Raw genomic sequence first — 9,403 nt, 5'->3', positions numbered from 1 at the left:
GACTGTGTAGATTGTTTATGTTGTTTAAGACCTTAAAAAAATAACTAGAATGATAGAGAATGAGTCTTGGTCACATTTTATTTCTCAACTGCAAGTTGACTTATTTGGTATTTGAATCTTTAAACCTGAAAGCAAGAAAATTACTTCTAGTTAGTTACAAACAAAATAGCCCAAGGCACTGCTCTATTCTACAATGTTCTGCAGAAAGTGTGGTTTAGGATTTATAACAATGAAGAGAATAGCAAGATAGAATGGCTGACCTCTTCCTGCTTCACCTTGTACAGTAGGGAGTCCTCGCAGAAGAAAACAACCTTGCAGCTTTGAAAAAGATCTGGGATCTAAAGTGAGACGGAGCGCGATGGCTCACACCTGTAATCACAGCACTTTGGGAGACTGAGGGAGGCAGACTGCTTGAGGTCAGGAGTTTGAGACCAGCCTGGCCAACATGGTGAAACCCTGTCTCTACTAAAAATACAAAAATTAGCCGGGTGTGGCTGGGCGCAGTGGCTCACGCCTGTAATCCCAGCACTTTAGGAGGCCAAGGCAGGCGCATCACAAGGTCAGGAGATCGAGACCATCCTGGCTAACATGGTGAAACCCCGTCTCTACTAAAAATACAAAAAATTAGCCAGGCATGGTGGCGGAAGCCTGTAGTCCCAGCTGCTGGGGAGGCTGAGGCAGGAGAGTGGCGTGAACCCAGGAGGCAGAGCTTGCAGTGAGCCAAGATCGTGCCACTGCACTCCAGCCTCGGTGACAGAGTAAGACTCCATCTCAAAAAAAAAAAAAAAAAAAAAATTAGTCGGGTGTGGTGGCGGTCTCCTGTAATCCCAGCTACCTGGGAGGCTGAGGCAGGAGAATCGCTTGAACCCGGAGGTCAGAGGTTGCAGTGAGTCAAGATCGCACCACTGCACTCCAGCCTGGGCAATAGAACGAGACTCTGTCTCAATAAATAAATAAATAATAAAGTGAAGGACAGAATGAAGCCATGAAAATCAGGAGTCATGAGGGCATTTTTCTCAAAATATGGTGGTCCATGTATCCTCAGAGTCAGAATCTTCTGAGATGTTTGCTATAAATACATATCCCTGGGTCTCATTCTAGAACTGCCGGGTGAAAATCTTTGGAAGAGAAGTTTGAGAACCTGTTAAACAAGCTCTCCAGGTAATTCTGTGCACATTCAGTCTGAGAACTGCTGCATCTGAAGAGGTAAGCCCAGACTGCTGTCAAGGTCAATTCTGCCTCTTCCTGACACTCTGCCATTTCCATGACCACTTGGTGAGAAGTACTGCACTTAGCTTTTTCACACTTCTCAAAGTAACAGATTTATGTGTATTCGTAAGGTTCCTTTTCAATAAGTGAAAATACATCTGGGAAGATTCAGGGCTTCGCGTTCATGTTCACATCTAACACTTGATTGAGACAATTGCTCTGATCTTGGGGGGATGTTCAACTTCAGGCTATGTTTTCTCAAAATCAAGTATTGATTGATGGATGGATTTTTAAGGTGAATGTCATCTCAAGATTTTATTAAAGTATGGAACTCTTCATGAATTTGCATGTCATCCTTGCCCAGGGGCCATGCTAATCTTCTCTGTATCGTTCCCATTCAAATTCGAATATTTAACTGGACGCTTATAAAGAAAAATAAATGTTCACCTTAGAGTTGTGACTTAAGACTATTTTTTGGTCAGGTGCAGTAGCTCACACCTGAAATCTCAGCACTTTGGGAGGTGGAGGCAGGAGGGTTGCTTTAGCTGGGGAGCTTGAGACCAGCCCAGGCAATATAGTGAAACCACAGTTTGACAAAAATAAATAAAGGCTATTTTAAATATAATGTTACATACATATGAGCAAATATAATATTAAATTCCTTAGTGTTATCGGTGTCTGAATCCAATACAAAATGTACAAATGAAATACAAACAAAACTATAAAACTAATAAAAATTAAAATTGGCAGCACCGCTGAGACAGACGGTGTTGTTTGCTGAAACTAAATTGCTCATATTAGGTTTATAGTAGTAGAAAGATGTAGCTTCAGGTCCACTTTTATTTTTCATTAAAGTAACATGACTGCAGATAAGGTTTTGTTTGCTAAATGGGAATAATTAGACTTCATACTTAACCAAACTTTCCCTAGCAAGCAATCCTTCAATGTCACTTTTTTTTTTTTTTGATATGGGATCTCGCTCTGTCATGCAGGCTGGAAGACAGTGGTACAATCACAGCTCACTGCAGCCTTGATCTCATGGGCTTAAGAGATCCTCCCGCCTCAACCTCTTGAGTAGCTGGGACTACAGGCACGAGCCACCACTCCTTGTTAATTTTTGTACTTTTTGTAGAGATGGAGTTTCATTATGTTGTCCAGGCTGGTCTTGAACTCCTGGGTGCAAGTAATCTGCCTGCTTCGGCGGTGCAAACTGCTAGGATTACGGGCATCAGCCACTGTGCCCAGCCTTCAACACAAGTTTTAATGAAATTTTTCTGCAACTTTCAGACACCTACAGCCCTCTAGAGGAGGGGCTTTTCTATTGTCTGCAAAGAACAAGATAGTAAATATTTATAGGCTTTGTAGGCTAACAGGCAAATTAAGGTATTATATAGGTACTTACAAAACAAGGAAATGTCTTTTTCACACAAATAAGATACTGCTGGACACTGATATCAATCACAGCATAAGATTTTAATTGTCTATATTCATTGCTTGAGGGCATTTATAGAATTTTATTATATTCTTTATTTGATGTTTGCCTTTTAACACATTACTACACTGCAGATTAATCATCTCCCCTCGAAGGTTATGTAGAGGCTCCTCAACAGCACAATTAAATGGGTTTTGAAATCTGAGAATATCCTGGCCGGGTGCCGTGGCTCACACCTGTAATCCCAGCAGTTTGGGAGGCCGAGGCAGGCAGATCACGAAGTCAGGAGATTGAGGCCAAACTGGCTAACATGGTGAAACCCTGTCTCTACTAAAAATACAAAAAAATTAACCGGGCGTGGTGGCGGGCGCCTGTAGTCCCAGTTACTCGGGAGGCTGAGGCAGGAGAATGGCGTGAACCTGGGAAGTGGAGCTTGCAGTGAGCCGAGATCGCGCCACTGCACTCCAGCCTGGGTGACAGAGCAAGACTCCGTCTCAAAAAAACTTAAAAAAAAATGAGAATATCCTTTGCACTTGCATTGAGGTATGAAAAATATTGCTGGAACAGTATTGGAAAATATATTTCTGCAAATTTGTACCGGATGGCGATCTTGCTTCTTGTTTTAATTTTGACAGCAGAGGGAGTAAATAAAGCGGCTTGATACTGCTTATGGTTCCAACCACATTGTTGTCATCTAAATGACTTTATTGAATAGCAGTTTTGTATACACCCTCTGTTTTGTCTTGTAGTTTGAGGCTTAATTCATTAAGAAACATTATCAAGTCTGCAGCAGAAGCTACTTTCCAAAGCCATTCAGAATTGTAGTGGTCACAGAAAGTCCTCATTTAGAAAAATTTGAATCTTAACTATGAGGTTAAAAAAATATTCCATACAATTTTACCACTACAAAACCATAGAACTGCTGTGTGATAGGGCAAATGAGGATATTTGCTTCTATTTATGACAAAAATTCACGGGACTGAACATTATTAAGTCCGTGAGAACAAATGAAATTCACTGTTGACACTATTGGCTGAATAACACATGATAGAGTCAAATATTTTTCACATATGTACCTGTTGATGACTAGTACAATGAATACAAAGAAGTCTTCCAACACCTTGAATTTTAAAAAAACTTTGTAAATTTGTTAAACTAGGCCTTTGTCTTCTCCACGTAGTTTTTTTGGGATAGGATCTCACTCTGTCATCTAGGCTGGAGTGCAGTTGTGCTATCACAGCTCACTATAGCATCCAGCTCCTGGGCTCAAGCGAGCCTCCTACCCTAGCCTCCTGTGTAGCTGTGACTACAGGCATGCACCAGCATGCTCACTAATTTTTGTATTTTTTTGTAGAGATGGTTGGTTGGGGGGGGTCTCTCTTTGTTGCCTAGGCTGGTCTTGAACTCCTGACTTTAAGCCATCCTCCCACCTTGACCTCCTAAAGCATTGGGATTACAGGCATGAGCCACCACACCTGATTTTTATCACTATCCATTTTAACACATCTTAGTAGATTCCCCATGAGGTTGTACTGAATTGGTGTTTTCTCGAGTTCTCTGAAAATATTCTCAATTATATTTGTTCCATGTAGACCATTCATCATAGAGGCTAACATTCAGTGAGTTCAAACCAGGCATTGACTCCTTGAATAAACAACAACTGAATACTGTTAGAAATATCTGTTGAGTCATTAGAAGCCAAGGAAAATCACTCAAAATCATTTGCGTTGTTTTAAAATTGGCTATTGATGTTGCTCTCAATATCCTCAACTATTTGAGCAACTGTGTTTTTTTTTTTTTTGAGACGGTGTCTCGCTCTGTCACCCAGGCTGGAGTGCAGTGGCGTGATCTTGGCTCACTGCAACCTCCGCCTTCCAGGTTCACGCCATTCTCCTGCCTCAGCCTCCCGAGTAGCTGGGACTACGGATGCCCACCACCACGCCCAGCTAATTTTTTGTATTTTTAGTAGAGACGGGGTTTCACTGTGTTAGCCAGGATGGTCTCGATCTCCTGACCTTGTGATCCTCCCGCCTCGGCCTCCCAAAGTGCTGGGATTACCGGCATGAACCACCGTGCCCGGCCTTGAGTGACTGTTTTTTACCCAAAAGTGAATAGTCTTAAACTAGTTTATTTTCTCTGGACACATTTCTTTGGCTTCTGAAATTAAATATGATTTAATTAATTCACCATCAGTAAATGTGTTTGGTTGCCTGACAAATGAGCCATTTGGAAATTTATTTTGGCTGCAGCTTCATTTTTATTTTCTATTTTAGTGGAAAAAAATTATGCTGTAATGAGATATTCTTTCTGAAATTTCCTAATTTTTCTGAGCAGTTGCTTTCCTGTGAGTTGAGAATGTTGTGATGAATGCTTAGTCTGGTAATGCTGACCTACTATATGTCATTTTTTTCTTTAGCACATAATTCCTTGTCATCTAATTTGATGATAAAATAATTAGGCTGGGTGCAGTGACTCATGCCTGTAGTCTCAGCACTGTGGGAGGCCAGTGGATTGCTTGAGCCCAGGAGTTCAGGACCAGCCTGGACAACATGGCAAGACCCTGTCTCTACAAAAAAATACAAAAATTAGCCAGACGTGGTGGCCTGAGCCTGTAGTCCCAGCTACTTGGGAGGTTGATGTGGGAGGATCACCTGAGCCCCCAGGGAGGTTAAGGCTGTAGTGAGCTGTGATCACGCCACTGCACTCCAGCCTGGGGGAAAGAGTGAGACCCTGTCTAAAAAAAAAAAAAAAAAGAAAGAAAAGAAAAGGAAAAAAATGGTGTGTCGTTTAATTTCTATGAATTTGCCAGTTTTATTTCTGTAATTGATTTCTACCTTTATTCCGTTGTGGTCAGAGAGGATACATTGTATGATATTTTAAACAATCCACTGTTGGGTTGTGGCCTAACATAGGGTCTACCCTGGGTAACTTTCCATGTACACCTGAGAAGAGTGTGTATCCTTGGGTAGACTGTTCTATGTCTGTATATGTCTAATAGACAGACAGTTGGTTTATTTTGTTAAATCATCTATTTCCTTACTTATCTTCTGCCTGGTTGTTCTATCCATTATTGACAGTGGGGCATTAAAGTCTACAACTGTTATCCTAGAACTGTTTATTTCTCCCTTCAATTCTATTAGTTTGTGCTTTACATATTTTGATGGTCTGTGAGGTGCATAGGTGTTTATAATTGTTTTGTTTTTTTTGAGACAGAGTCCTGCTCTGTCACCCAGTCTGGAGTGAAGTGGCACGATCTCGGCTCACTTCAACCCCCACCTCCCAGGTTCAAGCAATTCTGGGACTACAGGTGCACACCACCACGCCTGGCTAATTTCTGTATTGTTTTAATGAGATGGGGTTTTACCATATTGGTCAGGCTGGTCTCGAACTCCTGACCTCAGGTGATCCACCTGCCTCGGCCTCCCAAAGTGCTGAGATTACAGGCATGAGCCACCACACCCAGCAAATGTTTATAATTTTCAGAGAATTTCTCTCTCTGTCACCCAGGCTGGAGTGCAGTGGCATGATTAAGGCTTACTGTGGCCTCAACCTCCTGGGCTCAAGTTATCCTCCCACCTCAGCCTCTCAAGTAGCTGGGACCACATGCATGTGCCACCATGCCTCGCTAATTTTTAAAATTTTTTGTAGAGATGGGATTTCACCATGTTGCCCATACCAGTCTTGAACTCCCGGGCTCAAGCGATTTGCCTACCTCAGCCTCCCAAAATACTGGGATTACAGGTGTGAGCCACTGCCCCCAGCCATATAATTATTATACCTTCTTGCTGTACCGAACCTTTTTATTAATCTATAATGTCTTTCTTTGTCAATTGTAACTTTAAAAAATTTAAAGTCTATTTTGTCTAATATTATTATAGCCATCCCTGGCCTATTTTACTTACTATTTGCATGGAATATCTTTTTCCATTTTTTCACTTCCAACGGATTGTGTCTTTGGATCTAATAAAAATCATCTGAAGATAGCATATAAGTGGATCAGGTGCTTTATCTATTCTGCTAATCTCTGATTTTTGTTGGGAGAATTCATTTACATTTAAAGAGATCACTGATAAGGTGGGTTTCTGTCATTTTGCTATTTTTTTCTATATGCCTTATAACTTTTTTGTCCCATGCTTCCTGCCTTACTATCTTTTATGTTTACTTGATTTTTTATAGTGGAACATCTAAGTTAATTTCTCATTTCATTGTGTGTATATCTACAACTATTTTCTCTGTGGTTACCATGGAGATTGCATTTAACTTCCTAAAGTTATAAAATTCTAATTTGGATTTATACCACTTTAACTTAACATACAAGGCTGGGCGGTGGCTCACGCCTGTAATTCCAGCACTTCGGGGGGTCAAGGTGGCCGGATCACAAGGTCAGGAGTTCAAGACCAGCCTGGCCAGGATGGTGAAACCCCATCTCTACTAAAAATACAAAAATTAGCTGGGTGTGGTGGCGGGTGCCTGTAATCCCAGCTACTAGGGAGGCTGAGGCAGAGAACTGCTTGAACCCAGGAGGCGGAGGTTGCAGTGAGCTGAGATCATGTGCCTGAACTCCAGCCTGGGCGACAGAGAGAGACTCTGTCTCAAAAATAAAACATTAAAAAAACAAAAACAAAAATTCTGCTCCTTTATAGCTAGGTCCTCACTCCTCTTGATTGTTGGTGTCATGAAATTACATGTTTATAATGTGCTGCCCCAAGCCATAAACTAATAATTATTTTAAGTGCATTTGTGTCTTAAAAGTAAAAAACAAAATGTGGAATTACAACCCAAAGTTATAATAATACTAGCTTTTTGACTAATTTTTAAGAATGTATTAGTCTCTTAAAAGACTATCATATAGTCTATCATATAGAAAACAAAAAGTGAAGTCAAAAACCCTTGTTACAATAATACCACCTTTTATAATGGCCCATGTATTTACCTTTATTGAAATCTTTGTTTCTCCATATGGCTTCCAGTTACTGCCTAATGTCCTTACATTTCACACTGTATGACTTTCTTGAGCATTTATTGTGGGGCAGGTCTAGTGGTAATTCTCTTTCTTTTCTTTTCTTTTATTCTCCCTCCCTCCCTCCCTCTCTCCCTCCTGCCTGCCTGCCTGCCTGCCTGCCTGCCTGCCTTCCTTCCTTCCTTCCTTCCTTCCTTCCTTCCTTCCTTCCTTCCTTCCTCCCTTCCTCCCTTCCTCCCTTCCTTTTTCTTTCTTTCTCTGTCTCTCTTTCTCTCTCTTTCTCCCTTTCTTTTTTTCCTTTCTTTCTCTCTCTCTCTTTCTTTCTGTTTTTTTTTGAGACAGGATCTCGCTATGTTACTCAGGCTGGTCTCAGACTCCTGGGCTCAGGTGATCCTCTCACCTCAGTCTCCTGAGCAATCAGGATTGCAGGCACACACCACCACACCCGGCTGTCCCTCATTTTTTTTTATCTGGGAATGTCTTAATTTCTCCCTCACTTTTGAATAACTGCTAAGCCAAATACAAGATTCTTGTTGTTGTTTGTTTTGTTTTCTTTTAGCACTTTGCATACCTTGGCCCACTGTCTTCTGGCCTGCAGAGTTTCTGGGAGAAATGTGCTGACGGTCTTATTGAGAGACCCTTGTATGTGATGAACCCCTTCCCTCTTGCTGCTCTCAAGATTTTCTCTTTGTCTTTCAAAAGTCTGATTCTAATGTGTCTTGGTGTGGGTCTTTGAGTTTATCTTATCTGGAATTTATTGAGCTTCTTGGATGTTTATATTCATATCTTTCATCAAGTTTGGGATGTTTTTCAGCCATTACTTCTTTGAATATTCTCTTAGCTTTCCTCTTCTTCTTCTGGGATTAGAAGAATATATTAGATAATATATATTCTAGTCTACTTGATGGTGTCCCACAAGTCCCTTAGATTCTGTTTACTTTTCTTCCATCTTTTTTCCTTCTGTTCCTTAGACTCAATAATTTCCACCGTCTTTTCTTTAACTTTGCTGACTCCTCCTTCTGCCTGCTCAAATCTGCCTTTGAATCCCTCTAGTGAATTTTTTTATTTTATTGTGCTTTTCAGCTCTAGAATTTTTTTGTTTCTCTGGGAGGCAGAGGTTGCAGTGAGCCAAAATCATGCCACTGTACTCCAGCCCGGGCGACAGAGTGAGACTCTGTCTCTAAATAAATAAATAAAACACAGTAACTCTGGAAATCAGATTCTTGGAATTTGCTGTTCTTTGTTATGGTTTTTGTTTATTGTTGTTGTTGTTAACAACTGTCTTTGTGACAAGAAGTCAGGTTGAGGTGGAAAGCTGATGTCTTCTGAGGCCTCTTCTGAGCCTGCGCCTTTCCCTGGGCAGGTGTGAGTACTTCCTAATTTTCCCTGTATATGCAGTTGCTTTTGACCACCCCAGACTTTAGTATCTGACTCCCAAGGGGGAAAGAAAGAAAAAATGAAGGTGGGGGAAGTGCATTGGCCCTTCATTTCCAGAGGAGGAGGGTCTTGCCACAATGACAGCGGTGCAACAAAATCGTCCACCTGCTTCTTGGTGCCTCTGTAATCAAAAGCAGCAACCAGTGATTCTGATATTTGTGGAGATCCTAATAGTTGGAGGGCAGGGCTTCTTTGCCGACCCTGGCTCCTGCAGGTTGGTTCAATCTGCCTTAGAAACACATGTGGGGCGCAGTGGCTCACACCTTTCCCAGCACTTTGGGAGGCCGAGGTGGGTGGATCATGAGGTCAGGAGTTCGAGACCAGCCTGGCCAACATAATGAAACCCTGTCTCTACTAAAAATACA

At 41.5% G+C, this 9,403-nt stretch overlaps 1 pseudogene; it reads right to left on the bottom strand.

Annotated features, from left to right (window-relative positions):
* Positions 1–1,528: 1,528 nt before the first annotated feature.
* LOC115831425 lies at positions 1,529–1,623 on the bottom strand (annotated as a pseudogene).
* Between the last annotated feature and the right edge of the window lie 7,780 nt (positions 1,624–9,403).

The sequence above is a fragment of the Nomascus leucogenys genome, chromosome 18 (genome assembly GCF_006542625.1).
Source record: "Nomascus leucogenys isolate Asia chromosome 18, Asia_NLE_v1, whole genome shotgun sequence".
Taxonomy (NCBI): Eukaryota; Metazoa; Chordata; class Mammalia; order Primates; family Hylobatidae; genus Nomascus; species Nomascus leucogenys.
The sequence above is the reverse complement of the archived record's forward strand: the minus strand, read 5'-3'. Positions and strand labels throughout refer to the sequence as shown.